We start from the raw sequence: 13,836 nt of genomic DNA on the forward strand, positions 1-13,836 counted from the left end.
CGGACATCGGCGTGACATATCGGCGCTGATTTCTGTTTATAAAATTCGAGTGGCCGGATATCGGCGTGTGGAAGAATCGTCGCTTATGGGGGAGGGAAGGGAGGAGGTACCGCAAGGCAGCCGAATATCAGCGCTCATTTCTGTTTTGTTTATACGCGCGAAAAACAAAACGCGACAAGCGTCTTTCGCACAGCGTTAAGCGCCTCCGCCCCGCATGACGTCAGACCCCCTCGCCGCGAAGATCTCTCCCGCTCCGCATGACGTCATACCTCTCGCCAAGGAGATCCCCCCGCCCCGCACCTCCCCTCGGAGGACCTGAGTTAGAATCGGCCTTATATCACTACTATTTTTAAATCTGAATATTGATACATTGCATTACTGAGAGCTTGTTATTTGGTGTCAAAGGACAGCCAAGGTAAAATTATATTCAAATATGACCAGATACGGACGACTATGCTTCAAGAAATAGGACGAATATAACCGCATGCTTTATATATTATAGTTGTAAATAATGGTTCTAATATAAAAAAAATCTTACTTAATAAGACATCGGAAACAGATAAAGATCTGTCGACAAATAGTTCTTTGAATAGTATTACAAATTTATCAACTTCACTTTCATCAAATAAAGAACCAGAACACAATATTATAGATATTATATTTAGTAAAAATGAATTCGACAGTCTTATACAGACAAAACAGTATGCAAGAACGGAAAAGAATAAGTCCAAGTTAGCTTTTAGATCATACCAAGTATTACAACCAGGGAAATGGCAAGATGTAATTACAAGAAAATTATGGGACGTATGTAAGTTGCAATGTGGATATCAATTTAAAAGAAATAAAATCTTCAATAATACTTTAACAATATGTGGAAAGTGCAATTGCGGTAGTATTATAAATGGAATTGCGAAAAGTATTACAGATAGTGAACCTGTTATAATTAAATGCACGATAACAAAAGGAACAGACAATTGCAGTAAAAGATACTTATAAAATCTTATACGTTTTGAAATAGGTGAACAATTATGTAAAGACAATGAAAGCGCTATGATTTATAGAACTAAAACAGCTGCAAAAATAATGTCACCGGGCGATCCTGAATCTCCTCACTTATATAAACAAGCTCTCCGAGACGCAGTGTATGAATATTCAGATTCAAAAATTTTTGATAAAAATCCGATTATATCGTTAGCTATAGCAAAACGTACTATATTAACAAATATTATTCACAATATAGGAATGGATCCATTTTATACAATATATTTGTTAAAATATCAGCTTGATACTTATAGACAATATACATTTACGGAGCCCGCCTCTGTAGCTATTGATGCTACTGACAGCATTATTAAGAAAATAGTTTATCACGATAAAGCGCGATCAAAACACATATTTCTTTATACTTGCGTGGTTAATTCATGTAAAGTAAAATATCCGATTACGCAAATGTTAAGTGACTCGCATATCACAATAGCGATTTAGATGTGATTGATACAATGGATTCAAAGCGGTGCTCATTTTTCGCGAGAAGTAACTTGTGATGCATCAACAGCCTTGTTGCTTACTGCTGTCGTACAAGCATTCACTAATTATAATAATATTCAATAAATAAACAATGATAACTTGACACACTGGCAAAGATTTATTTAACATTTAAATTATTTGCGACGTTTCGATCATATGGTTTATGGTCCTTATCAAGCAACAGTTAATTATGTGCATTACAACGCAACCGAAATAAGCCTCAAACCGTTTTCCATGTGACATCTATATGTCCGTGTTTAAAAACTACGTCCATACCTGACACAGAAGTAAACGAGACTGTGACATTAAACAAACAGAATACTAACATCTAAACAAACTATCATATACGGTGGTAAATTTTTCTGTATCTTTTTGTAAATTAATGGCATGAACCGACTTTTTTATAAAATACATTTCAACTATTTCCCTTTTTTCCAAAATTTTTCTTTGTGTAGTACAGTAGGATTTTGCCAGTCAAAATCATGTTGAAAATTAATACGGTGTTCAGAAACAACAGAATGATTACCATATGGATTCGTAATATTTCGTCTATGTTCACTAATGCGTGTTTTTAAATGTCTCTTCGTTTGTCCTATGTATACATTATCACAATTTTTACAATTTAAACGGTAAACAATACCCGTCTCTTTATTTTTTGTAATTTATCTTTCCCTTTTTATATAATGCAATCTAACTTTTTGATAACAGAATAAACAATATTAAATTTCCTTTTTAGAAAACGATGAATATCATCACTAAATGACTCGAACATTGGTATAACAATTGAGTCTTTCTGTCTATTGCGTGATACAATAGAAATATTATTTTCAAGTATAGATGGTCTCTTTTGAAGTACATTTAACCTTCTCCTAACGTGTTTTTTAACTAAATCATTGGGGAAGGAATTATTCAGTAAAATGTCCCAAACTATCCTAATATTAGTGTGATGAAATCTACTATCAGACAACAAAATCGTTTGGTCGACTGAATTTAAAATTGTGTTTATTTTATATTGTAATGGATGACTTGAGAAAAAATTAATATATCTACCAGAAAATGTGAGCTTTCTAAACCAATTTGTAATTAATTTGTTATTATCTCTATAAACCATTGTATTCAAGAAATTTAACCTGTCACTCTTTTCCATCTCAACTGTGAGTTTCAACCTAGGATGATAGTCATTAAACCTCATAGCCACAATATCCAATTTATCTTTTGGGAGAGAGATAATCATAAAAATATCGTCAACATATCTATAGTAGCATTCAACACTGAATTCTCCGGAACACTCATTTAAACAATGAGTCTCCAAATCATCCATAACCATATCCGCTAAGATGGGGGACAAAGGGGAGCCCATGGGGCTACCATATATTTGTTCATAAAAAATTCCATTAAAAACAAAACTAGTAGAGCTCAAAATTATATCCATAGCAAACAAAAACTGCTGTAAATTCAATCCAGCGCGTTCGCTAATATGTATCCATCTTTTTTTAATGCTTTCCATAACCAGATCCCTTGGAATATTAGTGAACAGGGATGTAACATCCAAAGAGATCATAATGTTATTAGAATCAACCTCCAAATTGCCAACCTTAGAAGCAAACGACCACCCATCCTTGATGAAAGATTTTGATTTATGTATTGAAACTAGTAACAATTTATTTAAAAAATTAGCAATGTTATAAAAGAGGCTTCCCACCGTAGAAACAATAATTCTCAGGGGGCAACCATCTTTATGTATTTTAGGTAAACCATAACATCTTGGAGTGTTGCCATTTGTGCATCGAAGTTCTTTGAATATTCTTTCCTCAATTAAATTATTGTCGTGCCATGACTTAATCAAGTCGTTAAGTTTTCTAGTCATAATATTAATAGGGTCTCTCTTCAATACATTATATGTGGTCTTGTCATTCAGTAACTCATTCATCCCAGTTGTATATTCATCTCTATTTAAAATCACAGTAACTTGGCCCTTATCTGCTTTAGTAACTAACAAATCTCTATTATCAGCTAAAAAACGTTTACATTTATTAAATTCAGACAATATGTATCTATCTATGTAACACACATGTTTCTTTCCATTCATACACCGACTAAGAGAACTCGCTAAGCAATTACGTGTGTCATTTAACACCTCTGTATCTAGACTTAGACTCCTACTCTCAAAATTTTTTATTACATTTAACGCAAAAGATTCACAATCAAACCTATTACTTTGATCCAATGGTACACCGAAATTTCCACCCAAACTTAGAAAAGTTAAAATATTTTTAGGAATTATTTTATTACTTTTATTAACAATCCATTTACTCCTATCATTATTTAAAAAGTTGTTATATTTGGTATTCTGTCTATCAATAAGTAACTGGAATTTATTGATTAATTTTTTATTAACTATTTTTTTATGTTTGTTTATTCTGTGATCATTAAATTTGAAGAAATTCTCCAATAATTCAGTCGGAAATTTCGTGTATAAATCTCTTTCGGTGTATTTTAATTTAGAGCCAGTATGCTTTAATAACATATTAATATCACGAGTTACTGAATGACAAGACCACATATAATGTATTGAAGGGAGACCCTATTAATATTATGACTAGAAAACTTAACGACTTGATTAAGTCATGGCACGACAATAATTTAATTGAGGAAAGAATATTCAAAAAACTTCGATGCACAAATGGCAACACTCCAAGATGTTATGGTTTACCTAAATACATAAAGATGGTTGCCCCCTGAGAATTATTGTTTCTACGGTGGGAAGCCCCTTTTATAACATTGCTAATTTTTTAAATAAATTGTTACTAGTTTCAATACATAAATCAAAATCTTTCATCAAGGATGGGTGGTCGTTTGCTTCTAAGGTTGGCAATTTGGAGGTTGATTCTAATAACATTATGATCTCTTTGGATGTTACATCCCTGTTCACTAATATTCCAAGGGATCTGGTTATGGAAAGCATTAAAAAAGATGGATACATATTAGCGAACGCGCTGGATTGAATTTACAGCAGTTTTTGTTTGCTATGGATATAATTTTGAGCTCTACTAGTTTTGTTTTTAATGGAATTTTTTATGAACAAATATATGGTAGCCCCATGGGCTCCCCTTTGTCCCCCATTTTAGCGGATATGGTTATGGATGATTTGGAGACTCATTGTTTAAATGAGTGTTCCGGAGAATTCAGTGTTGAATGCTACTATAGATATGTTGACGATATTTTTATGATTATCTCTCTCCCAAAAGATAAATTGGATATTGTGGCGATGAGGTTTAATGACTATCACCCTAGGTTGAAACTCACAGTTGAGATGGAAAAGAGTGACAGGTTAAATTTCTTGAATACAACGGTTTATAGAGATAATAACAAATTAATTACAAATTGGTTTAGAAAGCCCACATTTTCTGGTAGATATATTAATTTTTTCTCAAGTCATCCATTACAATATAAAATAAACACAATTTTAAATTTAGTCGACCAAGCGAAAATCGCACAAAATGTTGTCTGATAGTAGATTTCATCACACTAATATTAGGATAGTTTGGGACATTTTACTAAATAATTCCTTCCCCAATGATTTAGTTAAAAAACACGTTAGGAGAAGGTTAAATGTACTTCAAGAGAGACCATCTATACTTGAAAATAATATTTCTATTGTATCACGCAATAGACAGAAAGACTCAATTGTTATACCAATGTTCGAGTCATTTAGTGATGATATTCATCGTTTTCTAAAAAGGAAATTTAATATTGTTTATTCTGTTATCAAAAAGTTAGATTGCATTATATAAAAAGGGAAAGATAAATTACAAAAAAATAAAGAGACGGGTATTGTTTACCGTTTAAATTGTAAAAATTGTGATAATGTATACATAGGACAAACGAAGAGACATTTAAAAACACGCATTAGTGAACATAGACGAAATATTACGAATCCATATGGTAATCATTCTGTTGTTTCTGAACACCGTATTAATTTTCAACATGATTTTGACTGGCAAAATCCTACTGTACTACACAAAGAAAAATTTTGGAAAAAAGGGAAATAGTTGAAATGTATTTTATAAAAAAGTCGGTTCATGCCATTAATTTACAAAAAGATACAGAAAAATTTACCACCGTATATGATAGTTTGTTTAGATGTTAGTATTCTGTTTGTTTAATGTCACAGTCTCGTTTACTTCTGTGTCAGGTATGGACGTAGTTTTTAAACACGGACATATAGATGTCACATGGAAAACGGTTTGAGGCTTATTTCGGTTGCGTTGTAATGCACATAATTAACTGTTGCTTGATAAGGACCATAAACCATATGGTCGAAACGTCGCAAATAATTTAAATGTTAAATAAATCTTTGCCAGTGTGTCAAGTTATCATTGTTTATTTATTGAATTTATTCCTGGCGATTAATTAATTTTTATAATAATATTGATGATTATGCCGATAACATATGGAAAGACAGAGAAACACCTTACTATTATATACGTATTGATGTTGTTCATTTTATAAAAAAATACGCAAATTTATTAAAAAATGCACGGTTACGCGTAAAAACATTTTATCTGGCAAGTATTAGCCAATTAATATTAGCTCGTAATATTGAAGAAGCGGAAAATATATTATTTTCTATTTTAACTGTTGCTGTTAATGAAATGGAAGGAAATAATCCCGATGAAACATCCACCAGTTGCGAAATTCATAAACAAAAATTAAAATGTTTCCCACACAGCACATGTAAATTCCGAGAATGTTCTGAGAATATCACAAAAGTATATTGCGTATGTTCTAGGAACATTCGAAATACATACTGCGATATACTGAGTATGTACTAAGAATGCTACTATGTCCGATTTTTCCTGCTTCTCAGTACATACTGAAAATATCTTTTAGTATATAATAAGTATATCTATAGAATGCCTTGAGTATGACATTGGTATATACATATATGTACTAATAATGTACTAATAATATACTCAAGACATTCTATAGATTAACTTATATTTTCTATATTTTATATATAAATATAAATGATATATGTTACCGTAAACACCCCATATTTGTTTTTTCATATACTTACTAGTAAAAATATGCAAATTTTGACTATTAAGTATACGGAAAAACAGATTTCGAGTGTTTACGGTACATATATATATAATCCATTTATATTTATACTATAAATTTAACTATAAATTTTACTATAAATAAAAAAAATTGGTGTAAAATATTAACATTTTGTTCACACATAAAATCTTTTTATTCAAATTTCTTAAATATATGTTATAATTGCACATATATTATTTGAACGTATAATTGCACTTTTATATTTTTTTATATAAACATTTTACTTATAATTATTTATTATTATATATATGTATATAATTTTTCTTATTTCACAGAAAGTATTAGATCACGAAGTTGATAATAATGTTCTTTCTGTGCAAACGCTGTAACATATAATAATAATTTCACATAAGAATACATTTAATAATATCTAACATATATTTAATAAGCTATATGTTGTTACTGAAATTAACTTTTAAAATCATTTTAAAAATTAATTGCAGTAATAACTTAGCTCTTACTTAATCGCACACTATATAATTAAAATATGTTATAAAACTCACTTGATTTTTGCGAATCCAGAGTTTCACTTTTATTTTTTACATATCCCATCTATATATATATATGTGTGTATATGCGGAGATACTTTTTCTTTAAAAAGATTCTGCAGTGATCACAAAGTGATAATTGATATAATAAACGACAATTGATAATAACGTCCTTTTTTTGTGCAAATAACGCTGTAACATATAATGAGAACTTCATATAAGAATACATATATTAATATATATTAGTTGTTACTGCAATTAACTTTTAAAACGGTTTTAAAAGCCTAGTTAACATATTATTTTATATGTATGCAATATCTTTCATTCATTATCAATGTGTAATATACAAATATAGAGTATTGGCATACATTAGTCTTTTAAGATCGTTTTAAAAGTTAATTGCAGTAACAATTAGCTTACTTAATCGTACACACTATATAATTAAAATATGTTATAAAACTCACTTGATTTTTTAATCCAGAGTTTCACTTTTATTTTTCACATTTACATCTCATCTATATACATATGTATATATGTGTATGCGGAGAACACTTTTTCTTTAGAAAGATTCTGCAGAGATCACAAAATGATAATTGATATAATAAACGACAATTGATAATGACGTCCTTTTTTGTGCAAATGCTGTAACATAATAATAAGAATTTCACATAAAAATACATATTTTTGATACATTATAATATTCGATTGTGAGGTTATAATTTGCATTAATGAGGTTAATTTGTGTGTTTATAATTATGAAGTATTAATAAATCATTGAATAGCTTTTATAAAATACCCTTTGTACATTTAATTTATTTGAAAATAAAAAGGATTACCTGCGATTAATCACAATCGTAATATAATTGCACCAGATTGCACATAGCACTTGCACGTGGTCAGTGAAAAAGAACAAGGAAAAGACAAATGACGGCAATAGCGGAAATTACGTATCCAAAATGGCATACATATCCGCTCATAAATAAAAATGCGCGTAATTCAATAGTATATTATGAGAATATACGAAAAATAATATACTATAAGAGATATTAAAAGTACATTCTGAGAATATACGAGAATATACGAAAAATAATATACTACACAAGATGTTCTGATAATATCCTGAGAATATACGAAAAATAATATACTACACAAGATATTATAGAGATGTTCTCAGTATATTACGTACAGTACGTACATTCACAGAATGAATATAGAATATTCGTACGATATCATGTGCTGTGTGGGTTATTGACATCCGAAACATTAAATAATGCAGAGAATTATGCAACTAATAATAAAGAACTTGAAGATGAAGAGTTGGATATATAATAATAATACAATATAAATAATAATACAAATACAGCAAATTGATGGCAAAAATGGGCAAATAACATTAGCAAACGTATTCATTCAAAAATTCAACTGATAATGGCGACAGAGAAAATGCTCATTATCTTCTTCAATTAGAAATAAAACTATTAAAAGACATGAAATAGTTTCCTCTTTGGTCAGCTGTGTATCGGGATAAATTTGAATACGGAAGAGAGTACCTGCATCTAGTGCTGTTGAAGCAGAATTTGGTATTATAAAAACTCAATTACTTGCAAATATTAAATTACCAATGAGAGCAGATTTATTTATTCTAAAACATATTGAATATCTCAAAGGCCGTCTTAATTTAGTAAATAGCATTACGCCAGAAGAAAATATTGAGCCACAAATGGAAACATTAAATACATCACAAAATATCGACGAGGTCGAGGTTATAAATACTAATATCAATATAGAATCTAATACAATAATCACATATGATAATCCACAAATTGAAGAATGCCATGCTTGCAAAAATAATGATCATTCCTCTGGTGCTCACAAATACCATATATGTAAAAAAATATTCACGCGTTAGATTTATGTTCAAAAGCTATTGACAAAGAAGACGAAGGATTTGGACAAAAACGCATATGTACATCTTGTCAATATATGTCACCTCGTATCACAAATAAGATGTCAAATTACCAAAATCAAAACCGCGATATTTACACAAAAATTTTCAAAAAAATGAGTTTATATAACATGATAATTTTTGAAGATTCCCATTTTAAGCAATGGTAATTGCTCGAAATTAAAAGCTATAAACATAAAGGGAAGAATACTTGCGCTTTTGATAGCGTATTCCAAATATTTTTAGCAGCAGTTTATGATAGTAAAGCATTTGAAAATAAGTGCAGTTTAATGGCACAAGAAAATTTATTTTTTCAAATGGTGTTAGATACATCAAAAAAAGGAATTTCAAGAAATACATATTACAATCGTGCCAAAATTTTACAAGATATTTTTTCGGTTGAAGTAGGATCTCATAATTGCGGATTTATTAATTATGAAATTACTGTAGCATATAAGAATTACTATTAAGGCTCTTCCGTATTAAATACAAATATAAGTGATAGGCCTTAAGAGCCGAACGCGGATGTTGATGCGTATTCCAACGAAATTTAATTTTTCGCTGGAATTAAATTAATTGTGCACAGGGCACGAATTTTACTACTTGGTCTTGTATGGAATAATCTCATACTTGAGATTTTTATTCCATACATCCCCTCTAACCCCCCCCCCAAAAATGAGATTATTCTATACAAGACTTGGCAGTATACCAAGTAGTAAAATTCGTGCCCTGTGCACAATTAATTTAATTCCAGCGAAAAATTAAATTTCGTTGGATTACGCATCAACATCCGCGTTCGGCTCTTAAGGCCTATCACTTATATTTGTATTTACTGTAGCATATTTATGCACAAAATTATTTTTCACAACACCAAGCCTGCAAGAAACATTTTCCTGTGACGAAGGTTGTCCTCCACGGAAAAAATATTTTCCAACATTGCAAATTCAACATGCATTTCTCATGGAAGAACAATTTAGTAAAATAGTTGAAAAACATTTTCTTTTGGGCGGTGCAAGTAAATGTTCCAGAACAAATTATATTGATGTAGAAACAACTGCTTCTCTCATCGCAAGCAGGTATAATAAATATTTTTTCATTTTTTAATACATTTATTTATAGTATTGCAATAATATTAGAGAGAAATTCGAAAAGAGATAAATGCAATAATGTAAGAATATGTATAACTAAAGTTGATGGAAACACAGTAACAAATGTTTGTGTGTATATATATATATATATATATATATATATATATATATATGTATATATGTATGTATATATATTGGTATATATATATATGTATATAATATAATATCATATTTATATTTTACATATATGTATATATTTTTTTAAAATTATATTTTATATTTTATCTGTATAATATTATAATATATTTTATTTTACAGATCATTTCATATTATGCAAATTATATGATATTGAAAATATTAATAAAACTATACGACTATCTGACATACCAACTACTCTGAAATGTAGTTTTATGTCTCAACCGTACCTCCTTAAGAGGAGTGGTGAATCTAAGATCTTCAGGAACACAAAGTTCTTATCCAAAAACAATAGGACATTTTACTGCTATTTGTCAAAAGAGAGATAATTCCTGGATACAGTACGATTATTTGAAGAAGTCAGAAATTATTGTATCATCAAAGGACCCCTCCGCACAAATCTTATGGAAAATGGCTTTCGGTAAAATTGGCTGAAACTTTGCCATTTAGTACTTCAAGTGATGCTGATCAAAAGTTACCATTGTCACAAGTCAATCCTATGAGCCATTTTTGTTCCAAAAAGGCTCAAAGTTCGATAATAGTGCCTATGATACGTGTATTATCGAACTTTGAGCCTTTTTGGAACAAAAATGGCTCATAGGATAATAGTGCCTATGATACGTGTATTATCGAACTTTGAGCCTTTTTGGAACAAAAATGGCTCATAGGATTGACTTGTGACAATGGTAACTTTTGATCAGCATCACTTGAAGTACAAAATGGCAAAGTTTCAGCCAATTTTACCGAAAGCCACTTTCATAAGGTTTGTGCGGGGTCCTTTCACCGGAAATGTATAATTATTATTATATACTATTTAATATTATATACAAAAGCATTACATAATATTATATATCTGTTCAAATAAACTATAATATAATTGGTATTAATAAATAAAATGTGTTTAAAATAAACTATTTTCTCATATAAAAAAAGCAATTTTATTTTATATAGAAATTTAAATCACATGCACTAATACTGCAATAGATAAATTTAATTCTAAACAAAATTGGATAGTAAGAATTATTATTCATTTCATTAATTCTTTTTAAGAGTGAGGGGAAAACAGAGAGAGAATAGATGTAAGAAAATTATTAAATGTTGTCTTGTTATAGAATTTAAATTTTAAATATCTGAGATCTACGATTAAATATTTCTAACAATCTTTTATATTTTCATATTTTTTATTAATATTAACTTAATTTATAAAAAAATCATTTAAAATAATATATAGTATAGTTCATCGAAATATAAATTAAAAGTAGAGTAAAAATAGAGTCCTATTAAGAAATTAGAAACTCGACAGTTACTGGTATGAAAATGCTTGCTAATTAATGTTATTTTAAGATATCTAAACGCTGAATTACGTGCTCGTTTCATTTGGCAGAATTTCAGATTTAAACATTGATCGCGCCTACCGCGGTACAAGAGTAAAGTCCTATTAAAAAATTAGGAGCTCGATAGTTACTGGTATGGAAATACTTGTTAATTAATGTTATTTTAAGATATCTAAACGCCGAATTACGTGCTCGTTTCGTTTGGCAGAATTTCGGACTTAAACATCGGTCGCGCCTACTGCGGTACAAGAGTAAAGTCCTATTAAAAAATTAGGAGCTCGATAGTTACTGGTATGGAAATACTTGTTAATTAATGTTATTTTAAGATATCTAAACGCCAGCTAAGATATCTTGCACCGCCAGCTTCACCTTTTCATCGGACCTGAGTCTTGCCTCCCATTGTTTCTTTGAGTATCTTCCACATCTGCCGTATTTGGCAGACCCTTAGTGATGTTCGCGTCTTTGAACAGCTTAAATGGGAGGCAAGTCTCAGAGAGTCGATTCTGAAAATATGAAAATTACAAAAATGCGCGAATTTACTAGGTTTGGATCAATAAAGTTATAAATTTTCTATTAAGTTCGCTCAATTTTGTAATTTTCATTCAGTTGTGTGATATAGAATACAGAATCAATCTCCATGTTTGATGAGAAGAGGTGAAGCAGGCAGTGAGTGCCTACGCTCTCAGGTAAAAGACTTTCTTTCTTCTTCAGATTCTAGAGGTATCTATTCTGAAGCGCTAAAACACTTGTATTGCACGTCATGGAGATTACATAGAAAAAAATGTAAATGCGTACTTTTTGTATTTAATAAATTATGAGATAAAAAATATTTAAGGTTTTCAGTTAGCTCATCTAATATACAGGATGAATTTTTTAAAGCGTTACAAACTTATATCTCGGAAACAAAGCATTTGTTACGTCCAGACTCAAGGAAGGAAGAGTCGAAAGGAAGGACGTAACTAAATTTATCTCGAACGACGGCAGACTATCCGTCTGTTCGACTTGAACGAACGTCTGGGCCCAAATAGGTCAACGACCTCAAGGATCGCTCTTACTCTATTTAAAGGGCCGTTCGCTCGGTGGTCCCTTTTCGGCAAGAGAATTTAATCTCTTTTGCGCAGGATGGGACCTTGTGCGATCTCGGTTTACGGGAATGAGTGGGAACGGATTATAAATTAGCAGAAATTATTTACGTTACAATTATAAATTTATTTCTAATAATGCAGCAAACGAAATTCTATACATAATGATAATATAAATAATAATCAGAGATGTTTGCTAATGAAAGTGTGAGTGTATGTGTATGGGTCGCGGGTGATACATAGATACGGAGGTCTTCAATCGGGGCAGAAAGGGGAAAGAGTTATTGTTTAAATTTTAGGGTCCCGATTGGTGGTTACAATAATTTAAACGATAATAGATATATAAAAATTGTGTCCATGTGTGTGCGTGTGAGAGAGAATGCTAGTTTATGAGAGTTCGGTAATTTCGACGGTGGAGGGGAAAAGGAAGGCGCGGAGGATATCGACGGGGAATCCGATAGGGTTGGGATGGATAGGGGTAAACATAGTGATGAGGGCGCCGGGGAGACTTCCCGCTACAATTCTCATGAACTGCTCTTCATCGGGATCGTCTGGCCCGCAGGTGTAAACACCTTCTGGGAGAGGGAGCTCTAGTATAGAGAAATTAGAAAGGAGCCATCTATAACATTCATCTTCGTGTTGGAATGGAATTTGCCCGATGTGTCTCCTGAAAAAGGAGTAGGCCTCGTTATAAATGAAGGGGATTTCTACTACCTCTTGACAAGTGCAACCTTCGTCACACTCTATATTAAGTGGTGAGGGGGAGGGAGAATGATTGAGACAAGGAGAGGGAGAGTGGTTCTGAGGTGCAGAAGATGGAATGTGCGATGGCTCTGGAGAGGAAATCAGAGGGTCAAGGGGAGTGTCAGGGTTCCTATTTCTGCTGTGTTTATTTATTATATGAATGTGTTCTGTAATTAAGCGCTCTAATAGTTCCTGGGTTGGACTATCGTCCGGGAATGAATCGGCCGTAGCCCGAGCCACTTCTTGCTTCAGGCGTCGATTCCGACGATTTCGCGCATGCTTTAGTACTCTGCGTTGATACCACTGCTT

At 31.2% G+C, this 13,836-nt stretch overlaps 1 protein-coding gene and 1 long non-coding RNA gene across 3 annotated transcripts in view; both read right to left on the minus strand.

Annotated features, from left to right (window-relative positions):
- Oseg5 (intraflagellar transport protein Oseg5) overlaps positions 1-13,836 on the minus strand; it is a 238,155-nt gene that overhangs the window by 151,180 nt on the left and 73,139 nt on the right. The window lies entirely within an intron of this gene.
- LOC145937649 (uncharacterized) lies at positions 6,835-8,045 on the minus strand. 2 transcript variants are annotated; one of them, XR_014425596.1, is made up of 4 exons: positions 7,976-8,045; positions 7,604-7,781; positions 7,155-7,331; positions 6,835-6,974 (listed from the first exon to the last, which is right to left on the minus strand). It is a non-coding gene; the product is annotated as an uncharacterized LOC145937649 (long non-coding RNA). The 2 variants fall into 2 exon arrangements; XR_014425597.1 differs by having other exon boundaries at positions 7,155-7,350.

Source organism: Prenolepis imparis, unplaced genomic scaffold (assembly GCF_030444845.1).
Source record: "Prenolepis imparis isolate NDT839.2.m4 unplaced genomic scaffold, iyPreImpa1.0 SCAF_6, whole genome shotgun sequence".
Taxonomy (NCBI): Eukaryota; Metazoa; Arthropoda; class Insecta; order Hymenoptera; family Formicidae; genus Prenolepis; species Prenolepis imparis.